The 26,805-nt window shown below is 40.3% G+C and overlaps 1 protein-coding gene across 3 annotated transcripts in view; it reads right to left on the bottom strand.

Annotated features, from left to right (window-relative positions):
- SYK (spleen associated tyrosine kinase) overlaps positions 1-26,369 on the bottom strand; it is a 112,711-nt gene extending 86,342 nt beyond the window's left edge. For 2 of the 3 annotated variants that reach the window (XM_075852627.1, XM_075852642.1), the window contains exons 1-2: positions 26,304-26,369; positions 26,046-26,108 (exon numbers count right to left, since the gene is read on the bottom strand). The gene's annotated coding sequence lies outside the window, so the exon portion shown is untranslated. The remainder of the gene's footprint in view (positions 1-26,045; positions 26,109-26,303) is intronic. The other variant, XM_075852635.1, reaches the window with a different exon arrangement.
- Positions 26,370-26,805: the final 436 nt, after the last annotated feature.

Below are 26,805 nucleotides of genomic sequence, written 5' to 3'. Positions count from 1 at the left end.
ACCGTTAGAAAACAGAGGGCAAAAATAAAAATGTTATTGTCCAATTCCTCTACAAGATCATTAATAAATATAATCAACAGCATAGGGTCCAATACTGACCCCTGTGGTATCCTACTAGTAATGGTGACCCAATCTGAGTATGTACCGTTAGAAAACAGAGGGTGGTTATTATCACATTGTTCCCCAGTACGAGCATTATCATTTTATGCATCAACTTTTTGTCGCACAGTACTGAATGCTTTTGAAAAATCAAGATATATGACATCCAAGGACTCACCCTGGTCCATCTAGCACTTACCTCCTCATAGAATTGCAGTTTTTTTTTGTCAGCTCATCTCCCGCAAAAAATGGAATTAAAAGTGGTCAAAAAGTCTTATGTACCCCAAAATGGTGCCAATAAAAACTACAGCTCGCCCTGCAAAAAATTAGACCTGACACCACTCAATCAACAGAAAAATAAAAAATTTATGGCTCTCAAATTAGGGTGACACAAGCAAATTTTAGTAAAAAGTAGTAAAACATAAAAAAATATATAGAAATTTGGTATCACCGTAATAGTTTTTACTGAAGGGTGAACGCTGCAAAAACAAAACCCAAAAAACAATGGAGAAATCGCAGTTTTTTTCCAATTCCATCCCACAAATAATTAGTTTCCCAGTACATATAATACAATAAATGGTGCCATGAAAAATTACAAGTCGTCCCAAAAATTAAGCCCTCAAACAGCTTTGTCGATGGAAAAATGAAAAAGGTATGGCTTTTGGAAGGTGGGGAGGAAAAACCGACAATGAAAATCCGAAAAATGGCTGTGGCGGGAAGGGTTTAAATATCAGAAATAATGGTCTGTTTATCACTGTACTTAATTCCCTTGGAACTCAGGGTTGTAGGCCATCTGGTACGGTGATTTGTCTATTTTACACTTTTTAAGGCGGCTCCGCACTTCTTGAGTTAGACAGGTGACATTTAATGGAGAATTTGCTTTATTCCTCTGCCTTTCACGTGACATTTCATTCTCCTCTGTGAACACCTTTTTTTCTCATCACCCACCACAACTTCACCCTCAATACTTTTTAAAGTGCCAACACTTTGGGCATGACCACACGTGGCGGATTTCCTCCGCAACTGTCCGCATCAATGCCGCACAGAATCTGCGTTGCAGATTCTGCTGCGGATCTGCACAAAATGTGCAGTACATTGATGCGGACTGCGGGAAAAGTGCTTCCCTTCTCCCTATTCAGTGCAGGATAGAGAGAAGGGACAGCACTTTCCCTAGTGAAAGTAAACGATTTTCATACTTACCGGCCGTTGTCTTGGTGACGCGTCCCTCTTTCGGCATCCAGCCCGACCTCCCTGGATGACGCGCCAGTCCATATGACCGCTGCAGCCTGTGCTTGGCCTGTGATTGGCTGCAGCCGTCACTTAGACTGAAACGTCATCCTGGGAGGCCGGACTGGAGACAGACGCAGGGAGTTCTCGGTAAGTATGAACTTATATATTTTTTAACAGATACATGTATATTGAGATCGGTAGTCACTGTCCCGGGTGCAGAAACAGTTACTGCCGATCGCTTAACTCTTTCAGCACCCTGGACAGTGACTATTTACAGACGTCTCCTAGCAACGCTCCCGTCATTACGGGAGCCCCATTGACTTCCTCAGTCTGGCTGTAGACCTAGAAATACATAGGTCCACCCAGAATGAAGAAATGTCATGGTAGTAAAACCAATACGCTCCGCAGCACACATAAGATCTGCGGACTTCATTGCGGAATTTTGACTCTCCATTGAAGTCAATGGAGAAATTCCGCCATGAGTCCGCAACCAGTCCGCCACTGCTCCGCAACAGACAGAGCATGCTGCGGACACCAAATTCCGCTCCGCAGCCTATGCTCCGCAGCGGAATTTTACGCCTCGTCTAAACGAACACTGCTAAATTAAAGTGTAAGTCAATGGACAAACGGCACCGCTGCGGATTAACGCTGCGGAGTGTCCGCAGCGGAATTTAAGTGAAATTCCGCCACGTGTGAACCCAGCCTTTCAGTTTTAACCTTTTTATTATTTCTGTAAATAAAGAACCTATTAGGGTAAGTTTTAATCTTTTTGGCAATAAGTCTCTCTGTTTCCAGTTTTGTGGTCTTTATCTGTTTTTTTACATAATTTATTTTTTTACTTTAGCTTTTTAGTGCTTCTTCACTGCCTTCCTGTTTTAGTAGCTTAAAAGTTTTTTTTTTGTTTTTTTTTTACCATTTATTGCCCTCTTTATGTTTTTATTTATCCACATTGGTTTTCTCCTGTTTTAACGCTTTTATTCTCATAAGGTATGTACCTCTCACAATGAAAATGTAAGTTGCTTTTAAAAATAGCCCATTTGGTATCTTTACTCATATTGCTGAGGACATTGTCCAAGTCAACGAGATTAAGGGCATCTCTCAACTGATCAAACTTTGCTTTCCTGAAGTTCAGTGTTTTTGTGGCTCCTCGACAAAACATCCCATTGAAAGACAAGTGGAAGTTAATTATATTGTGGTCACTATTTCCTGGGTGCCCCCCAACCTGCAACTTTGTTATTCTATCAGATCAATTGGTTAATATTAAGACCAAAAGGGCCATCTCTCTAGTTGGGTTCTGCACCAGTTGGGAAAGGTCATTATCTTTAGTTATTGACAGAAATCAGTTTCCTTCATGAGATCCACGGGTTTCAGATCTCAATTTATATTAGGGAAGTTGAAGTCTCCCATAATAATGACTTAACTGTGTGGGAGCATGTTTATATATATATATATATATAATAATCTTTATTTATATAGCGCCAACATATTATGCAGCACTTTACAATATATATGCATGCAAAACCAATATGGATGCTGTATAAGAATTTTGGTGGTGTAGAAGATGAACATTTAGGACAGCAGCAAGCACAGCCTCATTACAGTACTAGAGTGATCACGTGCCATAATATGCAATGCATATTGTTTTGTACATAGTTTGAAAAAAAAAAAAACAACTTTCCAGAATGTAACAAGATCTGTATCTCGCTAACTGTGTGGTTACTACAGTACATATTCCTCATTTCCTAATATACAATTTTGAGGTGGAATTTTGCGAATCTCCAGTATTGTGAAATGTCATGGTGTTATACTGTACATAGCTCATATGATCTATGTATAGAATAAGTAGTGAAAATCAGCTGCAGTGCGCTCGAATACAGAGCTTCCGTGCAGCTGTTCTCTATTCCTATACAGCTAGAAAAGTCATACTGAAGGATAAGTTTAGGTTGCACATATCACCAGTTTTTTAGTTCAGCGCTGGAGTACCACATGTCCTTCTACGCCCAGCAGGGCATGGTGAAGGGAATAATAAGTCAATGATTACAGCCACTTGCTGCTGGTATAACCGGAAACTAAGTAATTGCTGCTACTCCTGGATTCCATAGTTCTTACTGAGGTGTGAGCCATTCTGGAGAACTGAAGCTTATAGTATTCACTGGGATACCAGAATATTTTGTTGTTGCCAAAAATGAATAGTGCCATGCAAAAGAAGGCATTTTGCTAATGCTAGGCAACATTTACTATGGAAAATGCAGCACAAATTTAATTGGACACTTTGCAATATGTTTTGCGATATACACTGGATGGACACATTATTAGAGACACCTAGTAGTGTGTTGACCCTCTTTTAGCCTTCAGAACCAAAGCAATTAGTCGGAGCACAGATTCCACTAGGTGTTGAAATGGTTCTGCAGGAATAATGGCCCATCCGAACAGAATAGCTTCTTGCAGTTGCTGCTAAAGTGTCCTTCTGCCATAGGCTAAAAAGCTGCCATTAACAGACAGACTTAGTTGGCCACAATGCTTAGGTATAGTAAGCCCTACTGTTCAAACATCCATCCATCCACAGGTATCAGAGGACCTAGGGTGTGTAAAGAAAACATTCCCCAAATTATTACTTCACTTCCACCAGCCTGAACTGTTGACACTTGATAGGAAGGGTTCATTGACTTAAGCTGCTTGCGTCAAATTCTGACCCCCCCCCCCCCCATCAGCATGGTGCAACAGAAATCTGGATTCATCTGACCATGCAATCTTTTTCCGCTGCTCAGTGATCACATTTTTGTTCTCTTTAGCCCACTAGAGTCTTGCAATTTTTTTAGACTTCAATGGCACTCGAACTGTTCGTCTGCTGTTATAGCTCATCCATGCTAAGGACTGACATGTTGTGCATTCGGACACGATAGTTGGAGCACGAGTGTTGTATTTAAATTTGCTTGACTGTGCACCACCTGTTCGTCAGTATGATTCTTGACATCCTCCTCTGGCACCTTTCATCGATGAGATGTTAACGTCCACTGGATCCTCTTTCGCTAGATGTATTTTCTAGATCATACCATTCTTGGTATACTCTCAACACCGTTGCACAAGAAAAATCCAACAAGGTTGGAATTTCATTAAATACTGGCCCTGGTTAGTCTAGCACCGATGACTATGCCTTGTTTGAAGTCATTCAGATGGCTCGATTTTCCCATTCTTTTACGTGAATTCACACTGAAACTGATCCACAGAAAACTTGCTCACTTGATTCTGTGCTGCACTTCTGGATCACATGCCTAATTTCCATACAGGGAAGCTCCAATCGTGAAAGGGTAGGTGTCTCTAATAAAGTGGCCATTCAGTGTATGTAGACTGAAGATAGAACAGCGAGATCCATAGGGAAAATCCCACATCGCATGATATCAAATAATTATGGAGAGGATAGTTGTTCTTCAAGTGTTACAAAGATGAATAGTTCTGTATTTCCTAATAGATCAGTAATTGATACAGTATTTTAAATCCCATCACTTATTTAGTACCGCGTATTAGTACAGCAATGCAGGGTACTGTAAATAACTGAATTAAAATACCAAGAAAGTTGAAGATCAGCAATCTCATAGTATTTGTATATGCTCCCTAGCTGAATGTTCGGACTGTTTTGTTCTACTTATATTATCTATCACAGTATGGTTTCAACATAGTAGCAACTAGCCGAATTTCCCAGACCGAACACACTGCAGGGAGCCAGGCTCCTGGCATCATAGTTATCTATGTCGCTAGGTGTCACTGCCTCGCTGCGGGACAACTGTCCCGTACTGTAATCATGTTTTCATGATTACATAGATAACTATGATGCTAGGAACCCGGCTCCCTGCAGTGTGTTTGGTACAGGAAATGTGGCCGAGATACGGACCATATATCACGGACCAAACACGCTCGTGTGTGAGGCTCCTTAAGATTAAAATGTTCTTTCCTGCTACTGGTTAATACCACCACACACCTAATTACGAATGACCCCATCTCCTTTCTATCATCGTTGGGTCAAACCATTGTAGGACCTGTGAAGAGGATCCCTGCACAGATTCTCCCCACCCATTAACCCCTTAAAGACCAGGGATATTTTGGCCTTAATGACCAAGATTTCCAAGGTTTTGTTTTTTCCTCCCCATCTTCCTAGAGTCATAACTTTTTCATTTTATATCAACATGGTTATGTTTTTTGCAGGACGAGTTGTACCTTTTAATTGTACCATTTTTGGGTGCATACAATATATTGATTAACTTTTATAAAAAAAATTTTGTGAGGGAATTGAAAAAAAGTAGCTATTCCAGCATTGTTTTTCGAATTTCAAATTTACATTGTTCAGTTTGTCATGTAAATAACATGTTAACCTTATTTTATAGGTAAGTATGATTACGGCGATACCAAATATGTATAGGTTTTTTACTACTTTTGCACAATTAAAACACTTATAAACAAAAAAAGTTTGTTTTTGCATCGCCGCATTCCAAGAGCCATGATTGGGCTTGTTTTTTTGTGGGACGAGATGTAGTTTTCTTTGGTACTATTTTGGAGTACATGGGACTTATTGATTAACTTTTATAAAACAAATTTAGTGAGGAAATGGAAAAAAAAGCAATTTCGCTGTTGTTTTTGTGTGTTTTTTTTGCAGCATTCATCTGGCGGTTTACTTAAAAACTTTCATTACGATCATGGCCATACCATATATATGTATTTTTGTAAAAAATTTTTACACTTCTAGTGTATAAAAACACTTTTTATGGAAAAAAGTGGTTTTATTTTATGGTTACTGTCATTTTTTTTATTTTTTAATAAATGTTATTTAACTGTTTTTGCTTTGTTTTTAGTCTTACTAGAAGACTTTACAATGCAATCTTATGATAAAAAGATATAATGCTTTGGTGCACTTAGTATACTAAAGCATTATTGCCTGTCAATGTAAAACTGACAGGCAATCTATTAGGCCATGCCTCTGGCACGGCCTAACAGGCATATAGCCAGGGCAGGCCTGGGGGCCTTCGTTAGGCCTCTGGCTGCCATGGCAACCCATCAACGGTGGCGATTGCGTTCAAAGGCCGTCGATGGGTGACAGAGGGTGTCTCCTCCCTCTGTCAAACCACTTAAATGCCACAGCCACTATTGACTGCAGAATTTAGGTGGTTAAATGTCTGGAATTGGAAATTTCTCCAATCCTAGCCGTTGCAGCGGGTACCCGGCTGTCATTCACAGCCGGTCTCCCACGGTGATCGTGTATGCACAACTTCAAAATCACATACAAATGGTTGCTTTTCTATGCCAGGCATGTACGTGATTGTGTGGCAAGGTGTTATAAGCTATGGACACCTTTGGCATGAAAATAATGAATTTTAGATATGTTAGTGGTTACTTGGAATTAAAAAAGTTGCACTAAGTTTTAGGCAGCAAACTTAATTCCTTCATTCATATTCCGACCCCTGATATTCAGTTTGCAAACCACTCCTAGTTTCAGACTTTTTCATGTGAATGCTGCTGCCCCACTAGCTCTCATGTATCATCACAGCTTTCTCTCTACACTGATAGCCTATGTGACTCACCCCCTCTCTCCCGTTCTGCTTTTCTCCTTATGAACATTGATACAGTTTAGCCTGTGTGATCTGCCCTCCCTGAGCACTTGGATGCTTTACCACCTCTCCTCACTCTGATCTGCTGTGTGCAGAGAGAGCAGATGAGCAGTAGGACATTATTAATAAAGACTATTTAGAAAGTTTCTAAATTTAAGAAACAAATGAACAATAAAAACTAAATTTAGTGCATGGATGGGCGTAGCCTTTAAACCATCACTCCAGTTGCCCCATGTAGCAGCATAGTCTGCCTCTATGGTATGCATGTGCTTGGCCATTTTATAAGGGATTCATCAATGGAAAATTACACAATAAGTGGAGTTATTCTTTAACCAAAATACAAAAAAATTAACACATCAAACAGCCAAAACATGTACCTGAATTATTAGTTATTGAACTGGTTCATTTCGTATTGCATGCAATCTTGTGTTGGCAAATAGAATTATATAGATCAATAAGATATATTATATATAAATATCATACCAAATTTAAATTAGTCGAAAAATTAACCAAATAAAATTGATATATTAAGGTTATTTTGCATAGATTTAAGCACATTGCAGTTTTGTTTTTTAAACAGAAGATCTATAAATTGCCTTCTGTGAAATAATATTATAAATAGAAAAACATAAAATCCAAAAATAGTGAATTTATATCAAAATTCACTTGCAAATTAGTTTGGGTAAATTAACTTAGCAATATTGAGAGAACATAATAGCCTCACTCACATAAGAAAACGTCTCTACATGAAAGTAAAGTTACTCATATTTATATCCCATAATACAGCCAGTAGACGCCATACAGAAAATATTCAAGGAAATATATTATAGCAATTTTAAACAGAAGGTAAATAATGTAATGTAATCATTATATTGATATCATTTTGAACATTATTATTTCTAAAAGCAGCTCTTACCCAACTGTCATTCATTGATTTAATGTTTCTACCTTTCAAGCTTACATTTTATTCCATTTCTATACTGAGTATAACAATGGTTAACAAATTTTCATGTGGATAAGACTTTTAACTTCGTTAGTAACATTTCATAAGTGTTACAGCAAAAGTAGACCAGAAATAACTAGGAGGAAACTTGGAAGTACAGCCACAGGATTCTTTGACCTCTTTAACACCAAAGTCGGACAAGACAAAGACAGGATAAATTCAACCTTCCATTAGCTAGATATCAATTCAGGACTGCCAACAAACCTTTCTTACCTGCATTGATAATATCCAGCTTTTAGGGTCTTTTAACACTATAATTGTTTTGAACGTTTTTGTAAAAACATCTGATTATGAGGGGTCAGTCGATAAATCCTATTAATTTCTAAGGGACAGTTTGCTACCAAAGCCACGAAGTGCATCAGTATGCAGTGATTAAAAACATACTGCCAAAAATTCTAGTGCGGACACATGCCCAGTGTCGGAACTACCGCTATAGCAGCCATATCTGCTGCAACGGGGCTTTAGGGGGATCATGGCATGAGGGGGCCCGTGCCGCCCGGCCTGGCACATTAATGCTCTTAACAGTGGCTTCGCTAATACTGGGCATCCAGGGCTAAAGACCCGGATTTTTGGCCAGGCGACTGCCACATTCAATTATATGTGCGTCCTTAGGATGCAGATACAATTGAATACTATGGCGGAGCAGGGAGCTATCAGCTCCCTTCTCCGCCATCCACTAGGCTACAGGCCACGTTAGGCCTGCAGCCTAAAAGACGTTAGGACAGCATCCATGTGCAGGCTGGCATGAAGACATCACTGGACCTATTTGTTTGGGGGGCACTATCTACAAGAAGGGGTGTAGCACTATCTACAAGGGGGAGTGTGGCACTATCTACAGAAGGGGGAGTGTGGCATTAGGTACAGGGGGCCGTGTGGTGCACTATCTAAAGGTAGTAGCGTGGCACTATCTACAGCGGGTCGTGTGGCAGTATCTAAAAGGGGGCTGAGGAACTTTCTATAGGAGTTTGGCACTATCTACAATGGGTGTGTGTGTGGCACTGTCTACAAGAGGAGATGATCTACCCCTCAGGCCCTCCCTATTTTATGGGATCACATTAATATAGATCTACCATAGATCTTTTTTAAATTAAAAATGTATATTAGTAATTTAATTTAACTACTTTTTTAAATGAACTATTGTGACTATGAAATAGCATAATGAAGTGCTGAAAACTGTAAAAATATCAGTGCTCAACTGTTTGTTACAATTTTCGTAACCCCGTAACTAAAGGTTAATAAGAGTACACTTAGCGGCCTAGCTGTATTTTTACACTGCGCACAAACAGATAAAAGTTGATTGTCGGGAGGGCGCTGGGTTGTGGGGGTCTTGGTTGTGGGGGAGGAGGAGGCTCAGTCAAAAGTTTGCTGTGGGGCCCAGTCTTTCCTAGTTACGCTCCTGTACATTCTCTTAACTGTTCTATATTTACTCAATGGCAGGATTTTTCTTCTGCCTTTCAGTTTTTCAGCTCTGTAGTGACAGACAGGGGTTAATTAGGGCCATAGTGAAATTTATTTTGAGGGCCTACCCTCCATCTACTCAGAACATGCGCACATCCATTGCATTGTAAGCTTTTAGATCAATAGGTTTTTTTATGATCAACCCATAAGAAATAGACCATAGAGGCAAGTTACAGGCTCAATTGTCGGCTCCAAATGGACTTGGAAAGATATAATAAATGGGCAACGCTAATAATATAAAGAGAAAGGGGGTGCTACAAATGTGTTAAGGCCTATTCACATCAGCGTCGGGCTTCCGTTCATCTGTTCCGCTCGGCCTTTCCATCGGAGGAACCGATAAATGGAAAGCCGGATGGAAACCATAGCTTGCGTTTGAATTACTATTGATTTCAATGGTAATGATTCCATTGCAATTTGTTTCCATTTGTTTCCTTTCCGTAAGATTTAAGTTTTTCTTTGACAAAACAATAGCGTAGTCAGCGCTCATTTGCTCCCTTCAAACAGTGCAATGTTTGTTCCCATACATTTGTATCATGTCGGCAGCGCCTCTCCTGGTATACACAGGGAGAAGTGCTGCCGACTAGTGAACATTTTTTTTGTGTGAAACAGTTTGTTTTATTTTTTGTTATTTCAGTGTTTTTTTACTTCCTCAAGAGTACTTGAACAAGCGATCGTTTGCTTGTTGGTACAATACACTGCAATACCTGTGTATTGCAGTGTATTGTACTATTTACCAGACCTGGGGACCTACGTTAGGCCCCCAGGCTGCCATGACAACCATCGACACTCCGTGATGGTAGGGATGTAGGGATGCACTGGCGAGCTCAGCAACAACAATAGGACTGAAAGGCCACAGAAGACAAGTAAAGTGGGTAATCGTAGAATTTATTGCTTGGTATGGAAAAAAACCTTTACAATATCTAGCCAAGTCAAGAACACAATTAAGGAAGTAGGTGTATCATTGTCAAAGTATACAATCAAGAGATGCCTTTATGAATGCAAATTCAGAGAGTTTATCTCAAGATGTAAATAGAACAGAAAGGCCAGATTAGACTTTACTAAAAAACATCTAAAAAAAAAGCCATCCAGTTCTGGAACAAGGTACTTTGGACAGATAAAACTAGGATTAACTTATACCAGAATTGTGGAAAGAGAACGGTATGGAGAAGTATATAGAGCGAGACTATCACCTCAGATTCAGTCATATACAATCAAAAGCTCATAGGGCAACTTCACAGTACAGATGAATAATGAGCCAAAACGTACCGCAAAATCAACCCAAGAGCTTTTTAAGGCAAAGAAATTGAATATTCTTCAATGGTCTAGTCTGACCTTAACCCTATAGAGCATTGCTTTTTACTTACTGAAGATAATAGTGAAGGCAGAAAGACCCACAAACAAGCAGCAACTGAAGATGGCTGCAGAAAAAAGGCCTGGCGTTGCATCTAAAGGGAGAAAATGCAGCATTCGGTGATGTCCATGAGTTCCAGACTTCAGGCAGTCATTGACTGCAAGTATTAAGAACATTTGTTTTATATTTATGATTTTGTTAGGCCCTGATCACATAAGTGTAAGAGGTGCCATTAGGAGCCTTCATTGCAAGTTTAGTCAAAAAGTCCAGACAAAATAGCGCTATTTTGCCAGCAAAATGATGAAATGTCAATGAGGGAAATACAGTATATCAACACGTTTACGCCAATTTTCTGGCGTAAAAAAATTAGACACTTTGATGCACGCCATGGTTTCGCAAATATTAGCGACTCTTTACTTTTCTTGCCACTTTCCAAAAGTGGCAAGAAAAGGGATGGGGCTTGACCAAAGGACTGGAGTCACTGCCAGTATGACATATTTATTCTAATAATTATATATATGATTTCTACGCCAGCCCATGCTGGGCTTCTACCTTGCTCCCCCACAATCAGACAACAACCCTCCCCTTCCCCATCGAACACATAAAATAAAAACATTTATACTCACCTCACCGCTTAATTTCTCCCCACTGGTTCCCCCTCAGGTTCCATGGCTCCTTAAAGGTAAACGCTGGGCAGCATCAGTACCTATGTGACGTAGGAACCAATGTCATTACTGCTTCGTTGTCACATAGGTACTGACGTTGTCCGGCATCAGTACCTTGAAAGAGCCGCGGCATGAAGAGAGAGCCGGGGGGGACGACGACCTGATGGGGAGAAGAGAAGAGGAGCAGTGAGGTTAGTATGTATTTTTTTTATTTTATGGAACGAAGGGGTGGATCGTTTTGCCACAATTGTGGCGCACAGCCAGTAGAAAAATACAAAACTTTTATTAAGTGGTGTTCGCCTCTTAATAAATGTGTCACAATCTTACTCCAGCAAATTGGTTATTAAAGGGGTTTTCCCATCAGGGACATTTCTGGCATAGCCACAGGATATGCCGTAAATGTCAGATTAGATGCGGATCCCAGCTCTGGGACCCGCAACTATCTCTAGAACGGGGCCCCCTACCTCTCTGTTTTCCATCTGACGCGTGTGATTCCCGACTATGAAGAAGAAAACAGCGTAGCATGCGAGCTACCCTGTTTCTGTAACTACCATTCAGTTCTATGGGACCTACGGAAACGGCGAGTTACGCTGTTTTCTTCTTCATGGTCGGGAATCACACGAGTCAGCTGGAGCACACTGAGGTAGAATAAGGTTTAGGGGGCCCGCATCAATCTAATATTTTTGGCATAGCCTCTGGATATGTCATAAATGTCCCTGATAGTAAAACCCCTTTAAGAATGGAGTATGAAGCGCCAGTCTTAATAAATCTGACCCAATGAATTCCGTTGTGTGTTGTTGGTGTCCGTCATGCGATGGATTGGCACTTCAATTTTTTCTGTTTCTATAATAAAACAGGACAACGGAAAACTAAACGCAGATGTAAATATAGCCTTAGTATTTCCAAGTATCTTTTGAGCCTGTGAAAATGGAGGGACCATGCAAACAAATACTGCTAAACCCCTTGAATTAAAGCTGAATGTCTACATACACTTCAACCATATATTGTCGCTTTGTGGTGGTATAGAGACTAAATTCTGAAAATTGTCACTGTCCAAATACTTCTGCACCTGACTTGTATATCATTTTTTGCATTCTCTCTCTATTGAAATCAATAAATGACGACATATTCCTTATGGTCAATTTTATCGTATTTTAATGCGACTGTGCATACTATATGAAACTAGTCAGTTGTGATACAATGGCTATGCCCGTTTTACTATGTAAAGTGGTGCAAATGGGCCTCATGCATGAACCACCTATACGTCTACATATTTACTTTGGGTACGTTTTTGTGAGCTGTTACCGAGATATTATAATATACAATAATTTTATGTACCTTGTGACGATCGCCGATCTCAGGTCACGTCACAGGGGTGAACTACACTACTGAGTTTATTAATTTACCTCATAAATCCACGCCCACCTACTCTAGATGACAGGATTATGCTAAATTACTCCCGTAGTTTCCAACACCCCAATAATTTATACCACAGTATGCTACCACCACCTATACTTATCTAGGCAATAGGGGCCTAAGTCTCTATGTTCCCTTAACACCAGTTCCTATAACACAGGTTATCTAAATTGAACATAAAATACAGGTAACGTTCCTCACCTTCGGAAGATTAAGTTCTGTAAGACTACAAGGAAGAGACTTATAAATATTTCAGATTTAATACACAATAGTGCAGTGCAATACATAAAATAGTTGTCAGAATAAAAGATAAACAATATACATACAGTTACAATGCAATCAAACAGTTTATGAAAATAAAAGGGATAAAAGAAACAGAACAAAACCTTACTGATGTACAGCGGCGATATCCTGGCTGTGGGGACAGCTGAAAATATGGGCAGTCACTCCAACCGAGATATGGATCCCCAACGACTGACACTGACCCTCACTTCTCATGGCATTTTAAACCCAGTTTTTTCCCTCCAGTTCACTGGCTGGTGATGTCACTGAGAGGAGGCTGTTCATATGATAATGAAGGGTACTCCTCCCATTACACAGTTGTATTTCTATAGAGAAACATAAAAGTGATCATGTGTCCTTGCAGGAATCCCCTAGAAATATAATATTACCTGCATTCACCTGTGCAGACATTTACCAACCCGGGCATATCAAACACCACTATAATAGGCCCATGTTTTTAGCCAATAGCCAATCCCAGGTAGTTCCTCTGAGTGTAGGGATCTGAATTTGACATATATATGAGGGCTATTTTCCCTGATCATAACTAGCTATGTGGGTCATTACAAATATAAATTATGACGGGGTTTGCCTTGATGTATCATACTTTCTTTGAACACCATGCCATTCTCCCATGTTTCTCCTGGTCCACAGACAGACACACCACAGGCATCCATTTGCATAGCTTTAGATGTTTGGTCAGGATGTTTGGTCAGCCCTAGTGACAAATCCTTAATCAGCACATCTCGCACCTTGGTGAGGAAAGAGCCAATTAAACATTTGTCAGACAGTGGACATCCTTTGATGGCCAAAGATCTGCATTTCCTATGCAAATCAGATGTATCTTCTGTGTCAGAGGGAGTTATGAAATTACCTCCTAGTAACCTACTTTTGATTCTCTTACCTATAACACCACATACCTTATTTCAAGATGACTATGCTTTCTGAGCGCATCATACCATCTTTTATTTTGGTTGTATTATGTGACCCATCAATATGGTCTAGTACTCAAACACTAAGGGCGGAATTTAATACATTTTCTGGCATTAAAAAGCCACAATCGGCTCGAAACACTTACTATAAATTTTGCGTGTGCCTCTTAATAAACTTGTTGCATCTTACTCCTGCGGGCTTCGATCTTAGACTGACATATGAAACGTCAGTATAGTTCTTCTGCCTCTTTGCATCTGTGTCTGAACGATAAGACTGGTGTATAATATTGTACTCATGTTTAGCACCATATGGATCTATAGTTCTTTAAGTTTGATTCAGAAGAACCACAGAGGGTATTGGTGTTACATCCGGAATACAGATAGTTTAATATGGGTACAATATGTCTGAATAAGGCCTTAATATTATTTATCTAAACACAGATGATTGTTTATGGCAAATTATTGTTTCATTAATATATATATTTTATATAAAAAGTGATGTATGCTGCTCTTTGCTTTTGGTTAGGAACCCAATTAACTATGCAAGTCTTACTTTTGTTCGTTATATTATTTGTGATATTTCTCTTTTTTGGTGGTTTATAATTATATTGATTCGTTTTGCATAGTGGGCACTTATGCGCCTTCTATATCATACTTTCCCTCAGCTTCTTGTGTATCCGTTTATATATACTGTAAGTATATTTATCTTTGCATGTGCCATCTTGACGTTATAAGAGGTCCTTTCTGGTGCAAATCCTCATTATTAGGAATATATATGATTCTTAGGGCATGGTCACACGTGGCGGAATTGCTGTTGAATTCCGCTATGGACAGTCCGCAGTGGAATTCTCCAGCGGCCGTTTTTTTACATTTCTTTCTATACATTTTGAGGCAAGTTAGTTCAGACATTGCGGAAAACTCCGCTGCGGACCATAGGCTGCGGTGCAGAATTTTCCCTCCGCAGCACGCACTGTCTGTTGCGGAGAAGAAGCGGAATTTCACTGCAGATTTCAGCCTTTGCAATGCAAAAACTGAAATCTGTGGCAAGTCCGCTGTGTTTTCTGCAACGTCTGAATTACCTGTCAAATATGCAAATGTTGATGCAGATTCGTTGAGTAATTGCCCCAAATCTGCACCAACATTTGTAGCGGAAAAACTCAGCCACGTGTGAACATGCCTTTAATGTGAATGTCCACCTCTTAACAAAATGTAGTGTTAAGATCCAACGTTCTGTGCTGAATAATTTCAAGGCATATCTTTATAGCAATCAGAGCTTTGTATATATATAAATATATATATATATATATATATATATATATATATATATATATATATACTTATTTATATATATATATATATATATATATAGTAATCTGATGTGCTGTACAGTTCTTTTGAGTGTGTGGTCAAAGTGGTTACGGCTTTCACTTTGCTCATTTCCTATTGTATATATTCAGGACTCTATCTGCATTTCATGTTATTATCTTTCTGCTCAGTGTCCTTCCTTCTTTTTTTTATACTTACTGCTATAGATTCAACTATATTATATTTATCCCCTGACATTAACTATTGAAATAAAAACATACCAAATTTCATTTTTAGTGGTAAACCCTGGCGACCACTAAAACTCTGACGCTAATCTATCTGTGTATGTCTAAAATAATCAAAAAGTCTCCTGAAGTATCTGTGGGTTACACCACAGACGAAACGTGTAGAGACAGAGACTATGAGTGCACCCGGCAGGGTGAATCTATAGCAGAGGGGAATAGTTGCAGCAGACTGTGAAATCCCACCTTTTTTGGCAGGGATATCTAGGGGCATGGGGGCAATCAATATTGCTGGAAGCCGACTAGAACTGATAGGGTATGTTCACACGCAGTGTTTTCAGATGTAATTCGAGCGTTTTACGCCTCGAATTATGCCTGAAAAAACGTCTCCATTACGCCTACAAACATCTGCCCATTGCTTGCAATGGGTTTTCGATGTTCTGTTCCCACGAGGTGTCATTTTAAAAGACGCCCGCAAAAAAGAAGTGCATGCCACTTCTTGGGACGTTTTTGGAGCCGTTTTTCATTGACTCCATTGAAAAACAGCTCCAATAACAGCCGTAAAATACTCTGTGAGAAACGTAAGTTGCTACAAAAACATCTGAAAATTAGGAGCTGTTTTCGCCTGAAAACAGCTCCGTATTTTAAGATGTTTTTGCTCACTGCGTGTGAACATACCCATACAGTGTTGCAATTATCCCCTTTGTAGCATAGGCACTGATCGCAAGTGACAGTGATCAGCGTCCTTAGTCCTGTTTCCGCATATAATTTTTTAAGTGGAACCGAACTCGGAGTGATAGCAAAAAATATTTTTAAGTATATCCAATAAAAGCGAAGTATTATATTTATTTATTCACTAGAGAGCCAGTGATTACTATACATGTCACACACCTATAAAACCAATATGGCAAATAAGTATTATAAAAAAAACCATAAACAAGCTTTCCATTTTTGTTTCGTAACGTTGAACCCCTTAACGACCAGCGCATAGTCTTTCTACATCGGCCGTTCGGGTTAGTTCTTTTGAAGCGCCGCCTTTTCATGTCGGCACTTAAGAAATTGGCCATTGGCAGGTCTGGCAGACGTCCACATACTATCTCCACTTCATCCTCAGCGACACTGACAAAGGCCGTGGATTGGCCGAAATTCCAACTAAGTTCCCCCGTTCGTGCATTCATGAAATTTTGCTCATCCTATATGAAGTAATATATGATACACAGCTATCTATGCAACAATAAATTATTTTTTTCTTGCGAAATTCAACTTGTCTGCCTTTGTGTGCTGGGATTCCAAGGCTACATAACCCCTCAGATGTGGCGGTCCGCGTGAGTGGTTTTATAGGAAGAGGGCTCCCTCTCAACTCACCGGCAAACACACTTTTTCCCCTTCCTTACAAAATACTTTAATATGAAAAAAAGTATTGCCACATCCGTAACGACCCCAACTATGCAATGATTGCCTTATTTAACCCGCATGTTGAATGCCGTAAAAAAACTAAATAAAAAACAATGCCAGAATTGCTGTTTTCTGTTCTTCCTGCCTTCAAATTTTTTTTTATAAAAGTGATCAAAAAGTCGCATGTACTCCAAAATGGTACCAATAAAAACTACAGAACTGGGACTAAGTTATAGTTAGGCTTAGTCCCAGTTCTGGGTGTATCAGCAGGGTTAGTGACCCATCTTATAGAGGTCGCCTTGTCGTGGCAGGTGGGCTCACACAATTTGATCAAAATGTGCACTAAGAACCTCACTATTGTAAGTAGATTCATCAGTAATGCATATTTATTTATTTATTTATTTATTTATAGTGTTTAGGTGCCATTGGTGTTCGCAGAGTGCTGTCACTATTTTCTTATGTACTGTATTGTTTTGCAGTCACAGACATACTTGCACCTGTATACACTTTTTTTTATTTTATTTTGCTGGATGTGCTGATCAAACATTCTTGTCTCTTATGTATTGCATATATGTAGGGTTAGTGACTGCCTTAATTTTTTGATCTTGCACTCCACCCATTCTGTCCTGGGTGATTTTAATTAGTTTAATGCTGGTTCCTAACATCCCTAAGTATTTGTAGGTTTAGTCCCAGTTCTGGGTGTGTGAGCAGTGTATGGTCCCACCTCATAGGGTTCGCCTTGTCGTGGCAGGTGGGCTTACACAATTTGATCAAAATGTGCGCTAACGTCACTATTGTAAGTAGATTCAGCAGCAATGTATTTTTATTTATTGATAGTATTTAGGAGCCATTGGTGTTCGCAGAGTGCTGTCGCCATTTTCTTGTGTACTATATCAATTTGGTATCGCCGCAATCATAACAACCCTCTAAATAAAGTTATTATGATATTTATACCGCACAGTAAACAGCGTAAATTAAGGACACAAAAACTAGTGGCAAAATTGCTGTTTTTTTTTCTATTAGCCCACCAAAAAAGTTAATAAAAGTTAATCAATAAATTATAAGCACCCCAAAATGTTGCTATTAAAAAATACAACTTGTCCCGCAAAAAACAAGTCCTTACAGCTATGTCGACGGAAAAATAAAAAAGTTATAGCTCTTTGAATGAGACGATGGAAAAACTTATTGCTTGGTCATTAAGGTTTAAAATATGACAACGTATGAGGGGAAGGGATGAAGATGGGGAATAGCGATGTAACAAAAACAAACAAAAACAAAAACTTTTTTCATTATTATTAAAAAAGATGCTTCTGCATACTTATGCCTTATTCACACGACAGGGTGAGCCCGAGTGTCGGCCGATAAAATCGGCCGTGTTTCCCGGCCGGTTTGCACTAGTTTTGCATCCGTTCCGGGCCAGGCATATCTGGACAGTGACATCAGGGGCAACTCCTGAAGGGGAATCCCCATGTGGCCGGTGATTCCACTTCAGGAAAAGCCCCTGTCGTCTGTGTCCATTTATGGATACTGAACGTTACTGGCTTCGCCTGGTGTGGAATCCCCGGTCACAGAGTGTTCAGGGATTCTGCTTCAGGAGTTTCCCCTGATGTCACTGCCCAGATATGGACAGAGACATCAAGCGCTCTGTCCAGGAGCGGAATCCCCGAACACACGGGGATTCCGCTCCTTCAGGGAGCTAAAGTGGGGCTAGCCCATAGCAGAGCAGGGCGATACCTCCCTGCTCTGCTATAGTGGCGTCACTACAGTAGCAGCAGCCACAGCAGCTGCTAGCGGCACCATCGGCCATGGAAGGTGTCGCCGGGCCAGGGCGCTTTTAAAACAAGCAGGGGAAGGGAGCCAGCGCAGTCCTCCCTTCCACCTGCTGTACACCCTGGCCCTGCCACACAGTGTATAAACTTACCTCCAGCGTACAGCCATTCGTCCGAATGGCATAAACTCCTCCTCCTCACATGCACTCCGCGCTGTGAGGAAGGAGCGAGCGACGGAATACATGGCCATCACTCGGGACACATTCCGGTGATGGCCGTGTATTACCCGGCCCCATAGACTTCTATGGCGGCCGGGTAAACGGCCGAAAATAGGACAAGTCCCATTTTTTGACGTTCAGTTTTCCCGGGCCGTCAAAAAATCGGTCGTGTGAATAGCCCCATTAGGGGTCTATTGTTCCTACTGCAGCCGGGTGACGGACGTTTTATGAACGGCCGGCACCCGGCCGGGAAACCCTATCATGTGAATAAGGGCTTAATATGATATTAAAATATAACACTTATTCAGTGTGTAAATTGTTAGCTCGGCTGTGCTCAGTATATCATACGAGCGGGAAACAGGGTGAGTGGTCCCCTGCAACACCCTATATGTTAAATAAACCCCACCTGGTTGATTTTATTCTATTTTATTTGAAAACTATTTATCTGCTTGTAGCTACAGAGTGCATGATCAGCTTTCACACAGCTAACCAGGAAGCTCCGCAGCATGCTGGTTAATCCAAGGGTATGTGCACACGACCTCTTTTCAGACGTAATGGAGGCGTTTTTATGCCTCGAATTACGCCTGAAAAGACGGCTCCAATACGTCGGCAAACATCTGCCCATTGCCTGCAATGGGTCTTACGATGTTCTGTGCAGACGAGCTGTAATTTTACGCGTCGCTGTCAAAAGACGGCGCGTAAAATTACGGCCGCGTTAAAGAAGTGCAGGACATTTCTTCGGATGTAATTGGAGCCGTTTTTCATTGACTTCAATGAAGAACAGCTCCAATTACGTCCGTAAAAGACACTGCGAAAAACGCGAGTACTTGCAAAAATGTCTGAAATTCAGGAGCTGTTTTCTCGTGAAAACAGCTCCGTAATTTCAGACGTATTTGGCGTTGTCGTGTGCACATACCCTAAGAGCACAGGGAGAGAGCTTCACATCTTGCTACTACTCCCTACAGTAAATAACTTACAATTCACACAGTATGTGATACAAGTGTGGTTTACACCTTGGTTCACTCATATTTGAGCCAATTATACATACTGCCTTGTTCACCACTTCAGTATAATACTAATGATGTGTAGAATTTAAAATAAAGTTGGTCTTTATCCCTCAATCCCATTTGGTGGTTTTCAAATAAAACAGAATAAAACCAACCAGGTGGGGTTTATTTAACATATAGGGTGTTGCAGGGGACCGCTCACCCTGTTTCCCACTGGTATAATATACTGAGCACAGCCAAGCTAACAATTTACACACTGAATAAGGCCTCATGCACACGACCGTAGCCGTGTGCACGGCCGTGATTTTCGGGTCGGCCGGCTGCGGACTGTCAGCCGCGGGCCGCCCGCAAATCGTAGGACATGCACATGGCCGGCGTCATTGTTTTCAATGAGCCCGGACAGCAGAAGACGGCCGTAATAGGACATGCCCGTTCTTTCTGCGGTGCGGGTTCCCGGGCCGTGCAAAGACCGCAAAAACTACGGTCGTGTGCATGGCCCCATAGAAATTAATGGGGCCGCAATTCTCCCGTGGATTTTCGGGGGAATTGCGGCCGCAAAAACACGTTCGTGTGAATGTGGCCTAAGTGTTATATTTTAATATCATATTAAGTATGCAGAAGCATCTTTTTTAATAATAGTAAAAGTTTTTTTTTTTTTGTTACATCGCTATTCCCCATCTTCATCCCTTCCCCTCATACATAGACTATATTTTGGTGGTGCAGACCTGATGTAACAACACAAGTGCATCCCTGTGGATATTTTTTCATATAATTAAAATATGACAACTTCCATATAAACAACTACAACTTCTATATAAACACCTCAGTAGCATATTTAAAAAAATAAAAATAAACACAATGATCTTAGGCTGAGTTCACACAGGGCAGATATGCTGTGTAAAAGCATGCAGCGTATGCGGCCCGTGCGCCAGAGGGAATTCTGGGCGAAAAAAAGCACCAAACTGTGGTGCAGTTTTTCACCCGGAATGTCCGCTGCAGAATATTGCAGCACTGACGTTTCATCCCAGCAGACTGCTGCAGCCTGTGATTGGCTTCAGCGCCAATCATATGGGATGAAGCGTCATCCCAGGAGAATGGCCCTCTGACGTCATCCAGGCCGGCCTCTTGGGATGATGTTTCATCCCATGTGACCGCCACTACAGCCTGTGATTGGCTGCAGCGGTCACATGGGATGAAACGTCATCCCAGGAAGCTGGCCTGGAGGAAGAAACACAGACTCCTAGGCAAGTATGAGGTTTTTGTTTTTTTCTAAGTTGCGTTTTTTGCGGCGGAATCGCTGCAAACTCACCTCAAAAAATGCAACAACTGCTATTTGTTGCAGGCTTTACCTCCCCATTGAATGTAATGGGGAAAATCAGCAACAAATAAGCAGCGTTTACACAAATACAATTGACATGCTGCGGAATAAAATTCCACACCACAGGTCAATTTCTGAGCGGTTTTCCCGCTCAGTATTTACGCAGTGTGTGGATGAGATTTGTTTTATCTCATCCACTTTGCTGCTACTTTATTTGCTATGGATTTTCCGCAACAAATTCAGTTGCGGAAAATCCGCCGTTTTTATGCTACGTGTGAACTGACCCATATAGTGTGAAGAATAACGTTTATCACCTATCTACAGTATAAGTGATAATTGTCTGATCCCTGGGGGCCCCACTGCTGGGATCCCCACCAAAAGTCCCTTCCCTTCCTCCTCACTGCACCTTCTGCAGTGAGGAGGAACTTGAATGGAGCAGAGGATGAACATGTGCCTGCCCCTCCATTCAATGTCTATGGGACTGACAGAAACAGCTGAACCCTGTACTCGGCTGTCTCCATCAATCCCATAGACTTTATATGGAGCGGCAGAGCATAAGCTCAGCCGCTCATTTCAAGCTACTCTTTACTGTGATCGTGCTTTGAGGAGGGGCTGCAGGGTTCAGGTCCCCTGTTTTAGTGATCGGTGGGGATCCCAGCAGTCGGGTTTCCAGCGATCAGACATTTATCAGCTATCCTGTGGATAGGTGATGAATGTTAATTTTGGGACAACGCCTTTACAACGCTGCCCATACACTTAAGAGCGTTTGTTTGGCTATTCCTACCAATTCAACGATGAGAAGGGATTAAGCCCTATTTAACATAGGGATTTTATTTTTCTGCTACTTCATTTATATTGGCAATTGCATTTTTTTCCAACATGCTCTGCCCAACAATGTGCAAATATAAAAAGTTAGATAGACGCTTAACTGATGCTTGACTTAAACTATAGATAATCTTTAGACAAAGAAAACATACAATATATTAGTCCTGAAATACTGTGAATTCACAAGCATAGAACCAAAGTGGATGTGGGGACATAAAATAAGGGGAAGGAGAGAGTTATATGGGTATTCCCAGGCTAAATTAATGTCTGGTGACTGAGGACCCTACCGCTGAGGTCCCGCTAGAACGGTCTATGGGACAGACGAAGTTCAGCACTCGGCTGTTTCTGTCAGTCCCATAGACATTGAATGGAGCAACAGGGCGCTTGCTCAACCTCCACTCCATTCGCTCTCCTCCTCCTCCTCCTCACTGGGGGATGGTGAAGTGAGGAGGAACAGGGAGCTCGAGTCTCCCGTTCTAGTGATCGGTGAGGTCCCATTGGTGGAGCCTCCATAGATCAGACACTTATCACCTATCCTGGGATAGGTGATAAACACTGATTTTTGGAATATCCAATTAAATATGAATGTAGCTGCAGATATGTTGCCGTGTGTATACAGACATTTTTGCTTCGTTGTTTCCTTGACCATATTAGCCTGATGCTTGCAATACAGACAGAAACTGAAAAGTTTTGCACAGAATGCATATTAATAGTACAAATTACCCAATTTTCCATGTCTCTAATGAGCAGAAGAGAGGAAACCCAAGCTACTAGTAACATATAAACATACCGTAGGTTTGCCCCTTGCCTGGTAAATCATTGGTGTGCCCTGTGTTTGTTTTTAGTTCAACAGAACAAAAATCACGTGATCTGACACATTATAAGGACAAAGATCTTTTGGTTTCATAACAATTTAGAAAAATTACTCCAGAATGTCACCTGAACATCAATAATGAAAGTATTGGAAATAAACTTCAGAATTCTTGTGGAACAAACCTGTTTTCTTTGCCATAAGAACCTTTTCAAAAATCAATTTAAAGCAAAAGAAAAGAAGTCCTGTAAATAACTTTACAGTCCAGTCTGCCTAAATCACATAAGCCATATACTTCATACGGCATATCTGATCTCTGAAAACAGTGGCAATCGACTGAAATCATAAAGGCACGTTTCTGCCAGCCACACAGGAATGGGTGATCCATACTTCTTAGCGACTCTTCCCTTTGGCTAATAGAGCAGGGTCCTGAGTGGGGGACTTTCTTCTATGACATTCATATTCCCAATTAGGGCATATGGACAGGGATTGTATTGCCCACCAAAGGAAACCATTCAGAGAGCCCATCTTACAGTTGTTACCAAGCATGTACATGGCTTCTATTAATTGCTTTGCAAACTCTGTTCTCATCACTGCATGCAAAAGTATTTGGGCAGGGCCGGCCTTAAGTTGGATGGCGCCCTGTGCGGGACTCTCTATTGCTGCCCTCCACAAATAAAAAATTAACCACATATATAGACACACACATACTGGAACATATCTACATACATGAAGAGATATTTAGACATACAGGCAAATTATATATATATATATATATATATATATACATACACATAGGTAAATATATATGTATATATATATATATATACACATATAGACACATACACACACATATACATGCACAGAAACAGAGTACAGATAATATAGTAGATGTTACTTATTCAGTCCTATGTAACACCACAGATAACAGTGATAACTCTCTGAGTACAGATAATGTAGCAGATGATACCTGCAATCCTATGTAACACCACAGATAACACAGTAGTAGCTCTCTGAGTGCAGGTAATGTAGTAGATGATAGCTGCAGTCCTATATAAAACACCACAGATAACACAGTGATAACTCTCTGAGTACAGATCATGAAGTAGATGTTACATGCAGTCCTATGTAACACCACAGATATCACACTCTGATAACTATACACACACACACACACACACACACACACACACACACACACACACACACACACACACACACACACACACAGAGGAACATATACACACAGAGACATATGTACACAAATCAGTCACTTACGATCTCTCCCTGCTCACAGGTTTCTTGCAGGACGGGCTGTGGGCGGAGCTTCCTCCTCCGCTCTGCCTCTGCTTCCACAGTGTGTATAACGAGGAGCAAAGAACAGAGCACAAACAGCCTACACAGTGGCACCCCCTACATGCTGGGAGGCTGCAGTGCCCTGTGCACTCGCACAGGTCGCACACCCCTAAGGTTGGCCCTGTTTTGGGTAATACCTCAAGATAGTAATAAACCGAATTGTTCTGCTGCACTTTTCAGCTTCAGAATGGGCTGTCTGTTGCTGGAACTCATGGTTCTGCTGATCCTAAGTTATATTCCCACATCAGAACCAGGGGCCTCTTCTCTCTGATGGGTGGCTTTGGCTCTAGTTAGTTCAATCTGTTTCTGGGAAAGTTGGGTTACAACAAATTTGGCCATGATCTATGTCATACTGCTCTCTTGAACCTTGGAATTGGAAATTTGCATACTTATTCTATGATACATCCTCCACTTCAATATTGCTGCACAATTATTTTGGTCACTGGAATATATTTTATAGCAGGGTGTAGTGAAAGCATAGATTCAAACATTTTATTAAATGTAACTATATTATTATTATTATTATTATTATTATTATTATTATTATTGCTGCAGACCCATTCACATTATAGTGCTGTTCACTCTGATTATAAACAGTGTTGTCTAAACTTAGAGTATTAAGTAGTAACAGTCTATCAAATAGAAACATACTACGTAACAAAACTTTGTAAACCTGTTTGCACAGGACAGCGTGAGCTCTCAGAAATTAAGAGGATATAGCTTTATAGCTCTACAATATATACTGTATAACAGGCTGTGTGCTTAGTATATAAGAACAGATTTCATATAAGTTTGAAATAAAGTTTTATATCACCTATATATTATATAAATTTAAGGAAATGTATTTGGGTGTGACTTTTGGGAACCTTCTTGAAATAACAATTTTAGAAGACAAAAAAAGAAAAAGGAACATCTGAAAACTATAGTTTGACTCTGCATTAGATAACAAATATTTTTAGATGAGGGGAGGGAACAGATGCAAAGAGCAATACAAATTGTCATTTATTATTGGAAATAATAATCTTTAATATTCCGTAATAACTTTTTTTATTTAAAATTTATTAAAATATTTAATAGCTGATATGTTCTAAGAAATTTGTTCTAGTCACTGCCAATAGATGGTGCCATCTTTTGGAGGGAAGGGTCTAAGAAGACTGGGCAATGTATCACTGCCTAACTAGGCATATTTGCTGTTTAGGACTTTAGGAAAGCAGGGTGACAAGCCTTGTGACAGGCCATATTGATTGTCACCCAGCAAAACAGACCTGAAGATGTAGCTTAAAAATGGAATTTTTGAGAATATCATTGAAGAGGAAACTTAACTTATTTACAGGGCATTTTTAGATTTTAGAGGCAATGCTCTTTAGGAGTGAAGAACTGAACGATGTAACACATTGTAATGGGTGATATGGGTAAATTCTATAGAATATCATTCTTACCAATTGCTTTACCTTGAAATTGTAGTGAGCTACAGTAGAATAGAAGTCCTTGTAGGTTCCAGTTCTATTCCATTAACCACTTCATTGAACTTTCAAATCAGATTAAAAAACAGACTAGATAGTCCTGACAATGACATGCCCATAAAGAATCTTAAAGGAAACCTTAATAGATGTACAGCAACACCATCTATGATCTGTCCTCAGCCCTACCTACAGGCAAAGATGTTCTCAACTGTCTTGAATCCTACCCACAGGCAATGCAATAAAAGTTACCAAACTCACCTGATGTTTTTGTAACTCATGAATCATACCTAATATATTAGCACTTACCTGTACTTGGAATACTCACTTCGAGAAGTTATTTTCTCGAGTTGATGGATGGTCTCCTGGCTCCTAAGAAAATTTTGGAGTTAGAACTTTGTGAATATCCATCTCTCTTCAAAAATCTAGTTTGTCTATAAAATAACAATAAATAAATAAAAGAAAACAAATATCCCTTGTGTTGTAACTGAGTCTTCTTAATAAATAAGCACAAGATGCTGTGTGTGATTAAGAAGCTACAGTAAAAATCTATCAACTGGAACTGACCGGCTGCTTCCTCATTTTCTCGTCTTGTTCTGTTTGCACCGACTTCCTTAACGGCTGTTTGCCACATTACTTCCTTTTACATTCTCTGCAGGCTCTTCTATCACAGAGGGATTGCATTGCATAATAACTAAGCATGTCAGTGAACCCATGTCCATAGAGAAGCATTTACAACTATTGCACCTGTAGAATATGGCATATACACCCTCACCTTCAAAATAATGCTTTCTTTTTATCAATTTTTTTTATTGTTTTGATAAATTGTAATTTCATAATGTAAACTTTATTCACAATGGGGCATAGCATTGCAGGGCCATAAAGGTATTGTCTAATGAAAACAACCCCTGGTCATATGCACTGTTAGGGCATATGGACTTCAAAGAGGGGGACCACACTCTGGGCCAGAACAGAAAGCCGCTCTCTAGGCGCAGCTGCCGTTCTGGCATACTCAAGCTGTCCATGTATTACATGGATGGCCATTCATCTGCGGCTGCTGCAGTGGTAA

Source organism: Rhinoderma darwinii, chromosome 1 (genome assembly GCF_050947455.1).
Source record: "Rhinoderma darwinii isolate aRhiDar2 chromosome 1, aRhiDar2.hap1, whole genome shotgun sequence".
Classification (NCBI taxonomy): domain Eukaryota; kingdom Metazoa; phylum Chordata; class Amphibia; order Anura; family Rhinodermatidae; genus Rhinoderma; species Rhinoderma darwinii.
This window is presented reverse-complemented; position numbering and strand designations above follow the sequence as displayed.